This window comes from Macaca fascicularis, chromosome 2, assembly GCF_037993035.2.
Source record: "Macaca fascicularis isolate 582-1 chromosome 2, T2T-MFA8v1.1".
Lineage (NCBI taxonomy): Eukaryota > Metazoa > Chordata > Mammalia > Primates > Cercopithecidae > Macaca > Macaca fascicularis.
The window spans coordinates 125,877,767-125,889,624 of NC_088376.1; the positions used below are offsets into that span (position 1 = coordinate 125,877,767).

Below are 11,858 nucleotides of genomic sequence, written 5' to 3' on the forward strand. Positions count from 1 at the left end.
CCAGTTACATGTGCCAGACACTCAGGGTTGATTGCATGAATGAATGAATGGAGTGTACGCAAGACATGTTATTTTCAGGTATCTTTTCATTGGTTCTAATTTATATAAAATATGTATATTAAAAAGTCAGCCAAAATTTTGCTGTTTTAAAAGTTAAAAACTTTTAACTCTGAAAAAGTTAAACTTTTTATAAAAAGTTATGCTTTATAATTGATCATGAGAAATTACATCTGAGAACCACTGTTAGAGTGGAAAAAGTAAGAAGATCAGTCCAGTACCAGTTCTGTTGGCCACTATGTCATCTGGGAAAAGCTACTTATATTCTGCATTGACCTGTGAAGAGCCAGCCTTTCTGGATCAGGGCTGGGTTTAAATAAATTTTATCTCATCCTTAGTTTTCTCACTTGGAAAATAGTGGTGATTCTAATTACCCACTGTCCTGGGATAGTTGTAGTTATTCAATAACATAATGAGTTCTTTTAAAATATTAAAACTTTTTATATAAATCCAAGTGATTTTACCATTAGAGTCAATATAATTAGAAAATAAAGTTTAACACTTTAGGAGACTCAAAGCCAGCATGAGTTTTGACTCAGTCAATAAACAAAACCAAAACAGAATTTTGTTTGTGACAGAGATGGAAGCTGGGTGCTTTCATTAATTTTTGTATCTTTGGAAGAAGTTGGGGAAGAGTGAACTCAAGGGTAGATTAAAAGGGGTTAGAAAGTTATCAGACTCATATTTGTTACATTCGAGGGCACCACTATTTAATGTTAGCCACATGTATAATTTTAAGTTTTATAGTAGCCACATTAAAAAACAGAAACAGGTGAAATGAATTTTGATATACTTTATTTAACCCAGTATAGCCAAAATAATGTTTTGACATGTAATAAGTATATAAATTATTAATGAGACAGTTTATGTTAAAAAAAATGCTACGCCTTTGGAATCTGGTGTAGTTTACCCTTACAACATATCTCAATTCAGAGTAACCAAATTGCAAGTGTTCAATAGCCACAGTGGCTAGTGGCTATTGCACTGGACCAGTTCAGACCTAAAGCATGGAATAAACTCACTTCTAAGTTGCTTAAGCTTTCCTGCTCTGACCCATGGATACTGATATGTGAAATTGAAGAGAAAATCATAGTTATTTTTTATGTGCTTGAAACCATTTGAACTGAAATATTAGGTAGCAGTTGGTTTGCTCATAAAAATGATACCTATAACATAAATTTATTTTAAGCAGACCAGCCTTAATCTAGTTCACAAATCCTAGCAGTATAGGACCAACCAAGGCATCTCACAGGATTTCTTGCTCAGAATTCCTTCTAAAACAGTGTCAATACCAGCTTTGTGTGATTTTGGGAGTAGGGTGGGATGACAGGGCAGGAGAGGAATGGAGGCCTATAGACCTCGCTTTTGTCTTAAATGATTAAGTAATTGAAATAAAATTATGCACACACCATATGAATGTTCAAGATTGATTGTTGACCCAGGCCTAATCTATTATCTCTCTTACCTTTCCTTAAATAAGCATGGTACTCATTTAGTTAAGAAATATTTGGCCGGGTGCGGTGGCTCATGCCTGTAATCCCAGCACTTTGGGAGGCCAAGGTGGGTGGATCATGAAGCCAGGAGATCAAGACCATCCTGGTCAACACGATGAAACCCTGTCTCTACTGAAAATATTTAAAAAAAATTAGCCGGGCATGGTGGCGGATGCCTGTAGTCCCAGCTACTCGGGAGGCTGAGGCAGGAGAATGGTGTGAACCTGGGAGGCGGAGCTTGCAGTAAGTGGGAGATCACACCACTGCACTCCAGCCAGGGCAACAGAGCGAGACTCCATCTCAAAAAAAAAAAAAAAAAAAAAATTTATAGAGCACCCACCCTCTGCCCAGCCCTGCACCAGACACTAAGCGTTCAGTGGTCAACACACACAACCCCTGATCTCACCCATTATTTCTTAGGGCTGGGCACTAAGGAATCAAAAGAAATAAGGGCTTTTCTTCAGGGATCTTATAGTCTAAGTGGAGAGGAAAAGGCAAACAAAAAAGCACATAAAATTATGATTCAGGATTTCAGAGAAAAGAAATTACAGAATATAAAACTCTCAATGGAGAAAGGAGCTAAGGAACTTCAGGAACATTAATTTTAGTCAAGTTCAGAGAACACACATCACAAAGCCACACAAAGCATCCCTTGCTTCCCTAGTCACATTAAGCTGTCAGCAGGAGAGTTGGGGACATGGACTTCAGTGGCAGAACTTTATGTCTAGGTTTTGCCACCTACTGGTTTATAATTCACTACTTTTCTCACCGCTAATTCAACAAGCCTAGTGTTTATTTACTCAGCTCACTAGCCGTGTCTCCCTGGGCAAATGACTAACCTCTCTAAAGCTCAGTTTTCTCATTGGTAAAATGGGGCCAATATTGACCTCACAGGGTTGTTGTGAGGATCAAGATAAGCAAAATACTCACTGCAGAACTTAGTACAGAATGAATGCTAAATACATCTTTGCTACTGTGATGATTCATTCTCATCTTTATTTTTAAACAAACAAACAAACAAACAAAAACAGAGTCTCACTGTTGCCCAGGCTGGAGTGCAGTGGTGTAATCTCGGCTCACTGTAACCTCTGCCTCCTGGGTTCAAGTGATTCTCACGCCTCAGCCTCCCAAATAGCTGGGACTATGGGTGCGCGCCTCTACTAAAAATTTTTGTATTTTTAGTAAAGATGAGGTTTCACCATGTTGGCTAGGCTGGTCTCGAACTCCTGACCTCAGGTGATCCACCCGCCTCGGCCTCCCAAAGTGCTAGAATTATAGGCATGAACCACTGTGCCCACCCTAATTCTCATCTTTGAGTGTTTGCACATACTGTTCCCTTGAGAATGCCTGCCTCTGGGGACATTTCACATGTACACGTCTTTAAATTTAGTGCATGCACTCCCTTCCAGACTCCTCAGGTGGAGGTCGCTGTTTTCTCAGCATTTTGTTCACAGTCCTATGGGTGCATGTTTTATGTGGTGAAGTAGTTATTTATTTAAACTCAAGTGCTCAGAGGCAGAATCATGAGTCAGGAGTTGAGAGCACAGGCTTGGCGTCCAAGAGACGCAGGTTCAAGTCCTGGTGATACCACTCACTTCCAAGCTGGATGACCTTAGGCAAGCTACTTTCTCTAAGCCTTGGTTCCTCCTTAAAAAATTTGGATGATAAAACCGACCTCCTAAAGTTACTAAAAAGATGAAAAGGAAATGAGGTAACATATCTCAAGATCTCAGCACATGGCCTGCAAAAAACAAGAGCCAAATGATAAGGGGCAGATGATAAACTCAATGGCCTCCAAGGCCCTGCATGGCATACCCTGACTTTGACTCGCTCCACTCTGCTCTTTACTCACTCTGGTAGCCAGCACACTGGTGTCTTTTTTACTTCTCAGCTGTGCCCCGACTTTTCTTGCCTGAGAGCCTTTGCCCTTGCTGTTCTCTTCGCCAGGGATGTTCTTCTGGTTTTCCCCATGGCTGGCCCCTTAGGATTCAGCCGAGCCAGCATATCCTGGGAAGCGCTTCCCTGACCATCCAGTCTACAGTAATGTTCCCCTAGCTAATCTCTGTCACAGTGCCCTGAAACCTGAGCATTTCCTGCACAGTCATTATCACAGTTAGCACTTACCTTCTCTAAGGTAAAATTATTTAATTATAACATGTACATAGAAAAATATACATTATCAGCACAGAGTATGAAGAATTCTTTCTTCTTCTTCTTCTTTTTTTTTTTTTATTTTTAAGACAGAGTCTTGTTCTGTTGCCCAGGCTGGAGTGCAGTGGCGCCATCTCAGCCCACTGCAAACTTCGCCTCCTGGATTCGAGTGATTCTCCTGCCTCAGTCTCCTGAGTAACTGGGATTACAGGCAAGCACCACCACGGCCAGCTAATTTTTAGTAGAGATGGGGTTTTGCCATGTCGGTCAGGCTGGTCTTGAACTCCTGGCCTCAAGTGATCCACCTGCCTTGGCCTCCCAAAGTGCTGGGATTATAAGCATGAGCCGTTATGCCCAATCAGTATAAGAAATTCTCACAAAGTAAACTTTTCCAGATAACAAACTTTCACATCAAGATAAACGTTACCCAGACCCCAGAAACTCCTGCATACTCCCAAAGTCATTCCTTCCTCCAAAAGTGACCACTAGCCTGACTTCTATTATCATAGATGAGTGTTGCCTGTTTTTGAACTTGATATCAATACGATCATACATGATGAGATTCATCCATGTGGTTAGGAGTAGCAATAGCTGGTCCCTTCTCATTGCTGGGTAGTATTCCATTTTACAGGTATACCACAATTTATCCATTTTCCTATGATGCATTTTAGGGCCTTCTTTATTTTAAAATTATACCTACTTTTCATTATCTCTCTCTTGACAAGAATGTATGTTTCACAAATACAAGGACCCTATCTGTCTTGTTCACTATTGTGCTTCTTGTTTATAGCTGTACACATCTGTCTTGTTTACTGCTATGCACACAGTGGGCTCTCAACAAATGTTTGCTGAATGAATACATGAGCTTATTAAGGGCTTAATGTATACCAGGCACAGTGTTAGGCTCTGGTGATATGACAGTATCAAGGCACAATCTTAGCTCTAGAGTTTCTCACAACTGAGTCAGAAATCACATACTCATCTTCTACTTCTTAATACCCTTTGCCAATTGCATGAGTGAATAAAAATCTTACTTAGAAGCTTGCAAAAGCCAGTCTAAGAATCAACTGTGGGACAGAGTTTGTCTCTGGTTAAAAGTTAACTGACTTAGATAGGATTGAACCCAAAAGGTGACCTTGCATGAATAAACTGAAATAATTGGCCCAGAGTACCTGACAGTACAACTTTAAATAAACAAATGAGCTTCGATGAGCTGCTTACAGAGAGAATCCTCCTGAAATAGAAATCCACCTAAAAGGATTGAATATGTATAGAAACCACTTGTGCATCAAGGTCAGAATTCGGAATTGCAGTAATGAATTCCAAGCAGAAAACCTGAAAAGATGGAAGGTGATTATTGTAGAAGAAAGTGCTGTAGCAGCGTTTGCTAGAACTATTCAAGCATTCTTGGTTCCATCTACCTCATTAACCAAGGCCTGAAAATCCCCACTGCATTTCAGGCAGTTTGTAATTTACTGAAGCATTCTGGAGAAGTGAAATGTGATCTACAGTGAGGAGAAAACCACATGTTCTAAGTGTTGGTCTCAGGAGGGGCGATGTTGAAGTCAGAGCAAGCTCAGGTCAGATCCTAGCTCTGCTATGAGACCTTGGTCAAGTAGTTGGCTTTGGGTTTTTCCTCTGTAAATAGGGGAAAACAATATCTACTTTACAGAGTCTTTGTGAAAACTAGGTGGGATTATATATGTATAATATATATATATATAAAAAACATATAATAATATATAGTATCTGGCATAGAGTAAGGACTCAATAATAAAAACAATATAAGAAGTATTTTTTTCCCTATCATTTATCTTTTATCTTCTTTCAATGCTTTTTTTATTCACTCAACCTTTTGAAGGTATCACTGATGTGGTATTCCTTACCTCAGTCTTTCTTGGCCCTTCTATTTTAGAGGCTGGAAAGCCAGTCACCACCTTCCCAGTTTCTCTTGCAATTATAGGTGGCCATGTAATAGAGGCAGAAAACTACTGGGGGCATCTTCTGGAGAAATATTTGAAATCCTCATGAAAATGAGCATACTCGGTGGTATAACCCTTTCCTTTCCTGCTGCCCCTTCTTCTGCTGAGAATACAAATCTATTTCTACAGCCATGGTATCTATCTCATGACCATCCAGGAAAGGCCAAGAGCATCACAGAAATGTGGTCCTTACATTTTTGGGTGGCTGAACAAATGTTCGTAAACACCCATCTCTGGCTTTTTCATTAAGTGAGAAAAAAACGAATTTCTACTTGCTGAAGTCACTGTATGTTTTCTCTTACTGGCAGCCAAATGCATTCCTAATGGATACACGTGGTTTACAATAATCATGGAAGAATGCATACTTACTAAGATGCTTATTGGCTAATACGTCTCCTATTGCAACAACAACTGTACCAGAAAGAAGGGGGAAGCAATGCTTACTGTAAAAGAAGGAATCTCAAATACCTGCATTCTAAGCATAGGCAGCAGTGAGTAGAAAAATATCTTTGGGCGTACGGAGATGTTCCAGTTATATACGTAAATTAGGTCCTTTTCTACTTAAAGTATAATGTCAGCATTGTACATTATAATTTTTTTTTTTTTGAGACGGAGTCTCGCTCTGGTGCCCAGGCTGGAGTGCAGTGGCATGATCTCGGCTCACTGCAAGCTCCGCCTCCCGGGTTCATGCCATTCTCCTGCCTCAGCCTCCGGAGTAGCTGGGAGTACAGGCGCCCGCCACCATGCCCAGCTAATTTTTTGTAATTTTAGTAGAGATGGGGTTTCACCGTGTTAGTCAGGATGGTCTCGATCTCCTGACCTCGTGATCCACCTGCCTCGGCCTCCCAAAGTGCTGGGATTACAGGTGTGAGCCACCGTGCCTGGCCTACAATTTTTAATATAAGCCATGCTTTTTCTTTTTTTAAAAAGGAAATCATTATCTGGGAAAAAAGGAGACAGGTTTTAAAAGCTTTTCTTTATTATAGGTAATTGGAAAAATGTCAACTCAACAAGTGCTTAAAATAATCAGCTAATCTAGAGATATTACGGCAATGTTTATTTAATTTCTTTTTCTTGAAGACTTCAAAAATTTATATTAGGCCATGAATTTTATTAAGAAATAAAATACTCCCTTTCTACAACCAGACCAAATATTTTCTACTCTAAATGAAGTCCTGCTTTTAGAAAATTTAGAAATCGCCTCATCTTAACCAAATATTTACTTATTTACATAAAGTTCTTCTCAGCTTTTATATTATATATATATTTACATAACATACTCTGAAAAAGGCATTTTAAGTGAGTTTTATTTAGCTTGAAGAAAAAATCTGAAAGACTTTATCATGGCAAAATATAAATGAGTAATTCTGAAATGCAAGTTGAAGGGGAAAAAACATATTGAAGGTGGGAAGAATTACGATGAGGCTGTCACCCTGGACTTCCCTTTGGAACATGGCTTCCCAAAATTCAGCAATTCAAATAATAATTCAATTATTTAAGTAATACTCCTCCCCATGTACTGAGTATGTCCTCCCCATGTACTAACTGTACTATTTACTTTTTGTTTTTGCATTAAACATATATCAAATCACTTTCTTTTTCTTAACTAAAACTTGTTCTAAGCAATAATATCTGAAACCATAAGCTTTATGTAGTTTTATGTAGTAACTATAGTTAAAATAAATATGTTCCATCCTCTTGCATCTATACCACGTTTTACAAAGTGCTTCTTTAGAAAAAATGTCAAAGTCTGCTATATATAACAGTTCTTGTTAATTTTTTAAAAATTTAGGGTAGCAGCTGAATATAAGTTAATTATTACTTTTAAAAATTAGCTCAATTTTAAAATTATTTAATAATAGAAAGACCAATCAGCTTGCTATTCCTAAAGATCTATTTTGGGGCAGAAGAGAAAGAATAAAGACCTATAAGTTGGCCACATGATAATCTAACAAAGAGTTCTATGACCTATAGGGAAAGGAACTCGGAGACATAATTTGAACATTGATTAAGATGGGATTCTCCCAACCAACAATTATCTAGTAGAAGAGGAAAAAAAATAGGAAAAATGCATCTAGAAGGTGAGTTGGGGCTAAAGATTGGATTGAAGATCAAAAGAGAAGAGGAAAAGGATCAAAGGGGAAGAAGAGGAGAATGAGGTCTATTTTTCACCCTTCCACCCACAAAGCTCTTAAAAGTTGTTCTTTAGTAGGACAAATGTTCTACCCTTGAACCCAATAACATTTTAAAAAAAAGAACATATTTTTCCAAGTTGGAGGTACTCAGGCAGTACTCACAAGGATTCTTCTGGTATGTGGTCAGATAAGGAGTTCTAGAGCCAAAGATCTCATTAAGAGTTAGTTGGCAAGTTGCCATCATTCTCGAACATTGTGATTTCAAGTCTCTTTCCCCTGCTAAAAATCACTGAGGACTGCAAAGAGGTTTTGTTTATGTAAGTTGTTTTATAGCTGTTAACAAATACTATAGTGATATTAAAACTGAGGAGTTTAAAATACTAACTTGTTAAAAAAAACCAATAAACTCATCATATATTAAACTGAAATAATACCCTTTTATGAAAATAATATTTTCCAAAACAAAATAATAGTGAAGACTGGCAACATTTTATAGCATTGCAAATATCTTTTAGAGATCGGTAGAGGACAGTTAGATCCTAATTTCTTTCTCTGCATTCAGTCTGTTGTGAAATGCTGTTTTGGTTGAAGTATATGAAGAAAATCTGGCCTCCCACAGATAGGTTGTTGGAAAACTGAGAGATACTGTAAGAGCCTTTTCAGATAAATGGGATAGTGTTCCTGATACTATACCAAAGCCCAAGTGGTGGTATTTTCTTGAAAGTTAGATGCAATGTAAAAATCAGACACTATATCAATGAACTTTCTATACTCAATTAAAACCCATTGATCTGTCTTGCTATTTGAATGAATCTTTTACCCATAAGTGATTTTTTAATTTTATTTTTGTTTTGTTTTGTTTTTGAGACAGAGTCTCTCACTCTGTCACTCAGGCTGGAGTGCAGTGGTGTGATCTCTGCTCATTGCAATGTCTGCCTCCCAGGTTCAAGTGGTTCTCATGCTTCAGCCTCCCAAGTAGCTAGAATTACAGGCGTGCACCACCACACCCAGCCAATTTTTGTATTTTTTTTTTTTTTAGTAGAGATAGGTTTTCACCACGTTGGCCAGGCTGGTCTCAAACTCCTGGCCTCAAACAATCTGCCCACCTTGGCCCCCCAAAGTGCTGGGATTACAGGCATGAGCCACTGCTCCTGGCCCATAAGTGGTTTTATTTTTAAAAAATCATACATTGGTCATATCAAAAATGAATTGTGTGAGTTATGTTAATTTTCCAAATGTTCACACATTTCATCACACAATACATAAAAAAATCTTATGACTTAATATTGCCACTGATATCAAAAAAATCTTTAGGTATTAAGAAACTGTCCAGATTATGATGGTGATTGAAATCTCAAATTTTATTATTGGCAAAAAATATTGTCAGTTGTTTTTCTTGAAATAACAGGCTCTCTCCATTTACTTTATAGAAAACATCTATGAAATACCTACATTTGTGTGTTGTTTTTCCAAGTAAAAATGATATTCGATTTTTTAAAAAGGCTTGTTTAGTTGGAAACTCAGTCAGACAAGTCCCTTCCCATGAGACAACCATTGTCCTTCCTCATGCTACCTAAGTGCTTTATGTAGTTACCATTTCATTGTATAGAATATTAAAAAGGTATGTGCCCAAGAATCAACATTTAATAAAATTAACACTTTCTATGGTTTCATCAAGGAAAGTATTCTGTGAAGTTGGCCATTTTTAAGCAGGAAGTACTTGGCCACGAGAGATATAATGATTACTAGTACAGTTTGGCACCACTACCTTGGTTTGTGCGAAAGTACCAGCAGTCTTCCTCATCATTGCTTTTTCATCATTATTGATAATGTTAACATAGTGAGAAAAAAAGCATATAATGTCTTGGCATTACTAGGAAAATCACCTTGCAGACTTCCAGGGGCATGTGGACTACGCTTTGAGAACCACTGCTGTAGTGAATCCATGATTCTGCTAGTAGTGAATCTACTACCAGCAAGGTAGTAGTCAGGAGGAGAGTGCTAGGGTATAGTCTTGGAGAAAATAGCATGAGAATATAATAAGCAGAGAACAGAACACGGTATAGGGGCTTGCATGCCAAACTGAGGAGTTGGGCTTTAATTCAAAGAATGGTGGGAAAGCATTGAAGTGTTTTACAAAGGAGAGTGACATGGTTTAAGAACACGTACAATTGGCCGGGCGCAGTGACTCACGCCTGTAATCCCAGCACTTTGGGAGGCCGAGGCAGGTGGATCACGAGGTCAGGAGTTCGAGACCACCCTGGCTAACACAGCAAAACCCCATCTCTACTAAAACTACAAAAAATTAGCCAGGCGTGGTGGTGGGAGCATGTAGTCCCAACTACTCAGGAGGCTGAGACAGGAGAATGGCGTGAACCCGGGAGGCGGAGCTTGCAGTGAGCAGAGATTGTGCCACTGCACTCCAGCCTGGGTGACAGAGCGAGACTCCCTAAAAAAAAAAAAAAAAAAAAAAGAACATGCAGAATCAGGGAATAAGAATGAATTCTGGGGGTTAGCATAGAATCAGGAGAATGTTTCAGGCTTGCTGTGATATTTGAAGAGAGGAGGGTCCTGAATAGTATCTAGAATCTCAGTTTGCAGAGACAGGGATAGCTAGGAAAAGAGGAAGGCCGTAGGGAGAAAAGGTGAGAGACAGATGAGGAGGGCATTCCAGGTTGAGGGTACAAAATGGGTGAGGAAAGACAAAGATGAGAAACTGTGGGTCCTTCTTGGAGGACACAGCAAGTATCTCTTTTGTCAATTACAATCTATACCCTGCCAACTCCAAAAACAAGGATTAGAGGCGGCTGTCTGAGTATGCACAACAGAGGAGTCCAAAAATAAAGTCACAGCTATTAGAAACGAAACTGCAGATTGTTCCATTTGGCTGGAGCTCAGATTAAAATACTAGCACAGCAACATATGAAATCACTAAATCTCCACACACCATCTTGGGTCTATATAAGGTTTAATAGTGAACTTTATCAGTAGCAATTATTTCCAGAGAAAAAGTTGAAAAAATCTGAATGCAGTCTGTGTACAGGTTATACGTGGCACTAATGTAACATTCACAAACTGTGACCATGAGCTTCACTGAAATTGATTTAGATAAGAACCTTATCGTGCCAGCATGAACAGGGAGAAGAGGTACAAGTGATTGGCAGTCACTTTTCAGGCTGCTGGGGGATGTGGAGGAATGTGGAGACTTTGACTGGTTGTTCTAACAATCACCATTCAGGATCCAGAATAGCAGAGAGTAAAAACAGGACAAAGAGTCAAGGTGATCTGAAACTGGGAAATACAAAAAACACAAGTGCACACCCTAATGTAAACTAGGATCTTTAGTTAATAATAATGTATCTGTATCGGCTCATCAACTGTAACAAATAGAGCACACTAATGCAAGATGTTAATGATGGGGGAAACTGTTGGAGGTAGGGGGATAGGGAGTATATGGGGACTCTGTACTTTCTGCTCAGTTTTTCTATAAATCTAAAACTGCTCTAAAAAATAAAGTGTATTGGTTAAAGAGACACACACATGTGCACATGGAGACCTTCTATAAAGGGATCCAAATACAGCAGCACATGATGCAGGCCTAAGCATGCCCAGGGAAGAACAGAAAATTCTATCACTCAAGCCTGTCCTGATATTCAGAAGCAGGAAAGAGTAAAAAGCCATCAGCATTTCTGAGTTTCATCATCTCATGTCTTATGGCAATATGAGCTGACTGAATTGTACTGAGGTTTCAGACTTTTCTGCACCCGCAGATGAGTTCTGGCTTATTAAAATGATATTTATCATTGGCTCACTTCTCCCGCTGTTATATTATTGATAATTTAAAGGCATCAGTGATTTAATGACTCTCGTTCCATTTGACAGAGAAATAGCTTTGGTTCCTTTTGGAAGCAGTGGAGAGGTTGAACTTCCCTCAGGTTGACTGACACCGCTGGTCCTATCAATGGACAAACAGTGTATATTTCATGTATTGGTAAACACGTGGGGATGCTTCATGGAATATTACTGCAATCACTTTGGAG

At 38.9% G+C, this 11,858-nt stretch overlaps 1 protein-coding gene across 17 annotated transcripts in view; it reads right to left on the bottom strand.

Moving 5' to 3' along the window:
• CADPS (calcium dependent secretion activator) overlaps positions 1–11,858 on the bottom strand; it is a 489,813-nt gene that overhangs the window by 382,798 nt on the left and 95,157 nt on the right. The window lies entirely within an intron of this gene.